The sequence below is a fragment of the Arachis hypogaea genome, chromosome 13 (assembly GCF_003086295.3).
Source record: "Arachis hypogaea cultivar Tifrunner chromosome 13, arahy.Tifrunner.gnm2.J5K5, whole genome shotgun sequence".
Lineage (NCBI taxonomy): Eukaryota > Viridiplantae > Streptophyta > Magnoliopsida > Fabales > Fabaceae > Arachis > Arachis hypogaea.
Genome location: NC_092048.1, coordinates 107233218 through 107236422, shown reverse-complemented (window position 1 = coordinate 107236422; position 3205 = coordinate 107233218). Strand labels below are relative to the sequence as shown.

The following is a 3205-nucleotide window of genomic DNA, read 5'->3' as shown; positions in this document are numbered from 1 at the left end:
TTTAATTCCCTGCAACTTTTCTCTTGTTGAATCAAGGAAGGATCCACTCCTGAGATCTTTAACATCCTTTTAAATTTCTGCAAATTAAGCACAGTCACTTTGCTCTCTGATCTCCTTGTTCCCAATTTACTTTCCAACACTTTTGTTCCTCTGCATTTTACATTTGAGCCACTGTGATCTGAATTTACTTTTCATGCAATTTTAATTTCCTTGCAATTGTTCTAAGCTTTGATTTACTGCTTTCATTTAATTTCCTTGCACCCAGTCTCCTTTACTTTCATGCAATTTAAGATTCTTGCTATTTTACTTCCTTGTTCTTTAAGTTACTGTCCAATTTACTTTCTGCACTTTAATTTTCCTTGTCATTTACTTTCTGCTGCATCAATTATCACACAAATGTTAGCTTGACTAAACTAATCACCCACTAAAGTTGCTTGATCCATCAATCCCTGTGGGATCGACCTCACTCCCGTGAGTTTTATTACTTGATACGACCTGGTGCACTTGCCGGTTAGATTTGGGTGTTTTGGAGAAATTCGTTTCTCCGCGAAAATATTCCATCAGGGATTGACGGACATGTCTTGCTCCCTCTTCTAAAAATATTCTGTGCTCACATACTTGAGGGTTGATTCCCACTATGTCTGCCAAACTCCACCCAATTACCTTCTTATGCTTCCTCAGTACGTCAAGTAACTGCTCTTCTTGTTGAGAAGTCAGTTCCCTTGCAATAATAACCGGAAGCTTCTGCTCATCCTCAAGATAAGCATATTTGAGATGTGGAGGGAGAGGTTTCAATTCTGACTTTTGATCATGGGCGGGCTCTGGATTATCTGGGGCTTGTGAAAATGGCGAAGTGCCCTCATTGTCAGTTAAGAGGGTCCCCACACTGGGACCTTGTCCAGTATGCCTCTCTTCAAACTCTTCCTTTTGAACTTCAGCCACACTTTCGTCTATGACATCACACTGGAAGATAAAACGATCTTCTGGGGGGTTGTCAATGACTCCATTCAGATTGAAGATTACTATGCGGCCATCTATTTCAAAGGAGTATGTTCCTGAAAAAGCATCCAATTTGAGTTTTGATGTCTTCAGGAATGGTCTTCCAAGTAAGATTGATGATGGCTTATCTGAATCATTGTGGGGCATCTCCAAGATATAAAAATCAGTGGAAAATGTGATCCCTTTAATGTTCACTAAAACATCTTCAGCAACTCCAGCCACTGTAATAATGCTTTTATCTGCTAACACAAAACGAGCTGCCGACCTTTTTAAGGGAGGGAGCCTCAAAACATCATATATAGACAAAGGCATTATACTGACACATGCTCCTAAATCACACATGCAATCATAAATTACTACACCACCAATAGTACAACTAACTATGCAAGGACCTGGATCACTACATTTTTTCAGGTAATCCTCCCATTAAAGCAGATATAGAACTACCTAAAGGAATAGTTTCTAATTCATTAATTTTGTCTTTATGGATACATAAGTCTTTTAGAAACTTTGCATATTTAGGTACCTACTGAATAACATCAAAAAGGGGAACAGTTACCTCAACCTTTTTGAATATCTCTACCATTTTAGGATCGGGTTCCAACTGCTTCCTGGGCTTTCTTGCAAGTTGTGGAAATGGAATAGGAGTAGTGTTGTCTATGGTGTCTGCGCCTTTTGGTGCTTCCTTCTGTGGTTGAGTTATCTCTTCTTCAGCTATGTCCTGTATATCCTCTTCCTCTTCAACATCTTCGATTTCTACCACCTCTTCAGCTGAGGCGTATTCTGGTGAGCTTGGTGCCTTCTGATTCCTCTTCTGCAGTGCGGTTCCGGACCTCAGGGTGATAGCATTAATGCCTCCCTTTGGATTGGGTAATGGTTGAGAGGGGATTCCAGTGGTGCTTGAAGGTTGGTTACTGGAATTTTGTGCTGATCTAAGCTGTGTCATAAAATCTTGCAGAGTAGAGGTGAGACCATTCAGACCGGCATTAATACTATTCATGATGTTATTTTCCATGGTTTGTTGTCTTTTCTCAAAAGATTGTAGTAGATCTTTATTAGAAGATAACGAAGAATGAGTAAATTGAGAGGTCTGCTGCTGATTGTTCTGTGGTCCTTGGTTTTGCCTTAGGTGAGGTGCTCTGTAAGGTTGATTTTGCTGCCTGTTGTTGTTATTGTTCCACCTCTGATTTCTCTGATTACCTCTGCCTCCTCTGTTATTGTTGTCCCTCTAATTCTGGTTTGAATTGTCCTGCCATCCATGGTTATTATTTCCACTTTGATTGTACCCTTGGTTGGGGCGGTCATAGAAGTTGTGAGTGGATGCCACCATGTTGTCTTCTTGTTAGAGCTGCGGGCATTCATCAGTGTAATGGCTATAATCAGCACAGATTCCGCAAATTCTTTGTGGGACTAGTTATTTGTTTTGCTGTGGTGGAGGAGGTTGAGCTTGCTGAGCTTGTTGATTCAACTGCATTTGTTTCAGCAAGTTGGTCATTTCATAGATGCTTTGAGTTAGAGCAGCAGTCTCTCTGCTAGAAGATACTTCTGCAACAGCTTTTGAACGGCCTTGCTTCTGTCTGTGGTTCCTAGTGGATTCAGCTAAATCACTGATCAATTGCCAAGCTTCATCAGTGGTCTTGTACTTCTTCATAGACCCATTGCTGGCACTTTCTAGTATAGTCTTATCTTGGGGCCTCATACCCTGTGTAATATAGCTGAGTAGCACGATCTTGTCAATCATGTGGTGGGGGCATGCTTCCAGAAGATTATTGAAGCGCTCCCAGTATTCAAAGAGAGTCTCATTGTCATCCTGAACAATTATGGAGATATCCTTCCTTAGCTTATCAGTAACTTCAGATGGAAAGAATTTCTCCAGAAACTCCTTTCTGAGTGTATCCCAGTTGGATACATTTGCTAGAGGTTGAGTGTAGTACCACTCTCTTGCTTTTCCCTAAAGAGAAAACGGAAAAGCTTTCAGCAGAATTGAAGTTTCATCAGTGCCATCACGCCTGACAGTAGAACAGGCTACCTGGAAATCTCTCAAGTGCTTGATAGGCTATTGAGCAGGTAGGCCATGAAACTTGGGCATCAAATTTAGCAGTGCGGGCTTTATTTCAAAATCTGTAGCTACCGCCGGATGATGCGATTGAAACGGTTGCATTGTAAAATCAGGGGCTCCTTCCTCCTGGATGGTAACTCTCCTAGC

At 41.2% G+C, this 3205-nt stretch overlaps 1 non-coding gene across 1 annotated transcript; it reads left to right on the top strand.

Moving 5' to 3' along the window:
* The first annotated feature begins 2734 nt into the window (after positions 1-2734).
* LOC112739455 (small nucleolar RNA R71) lies at positions 2735-2842 on the top strand. Its single transcript, XR_003170390.1, has one exon. It is a non-coding gene; the product is annotated as a small nucleolar RNA R71 (small nucleolar RNA).
* The last annotated feature ends 363 nt before the right edge of the window (positions 2843-3205 follow it).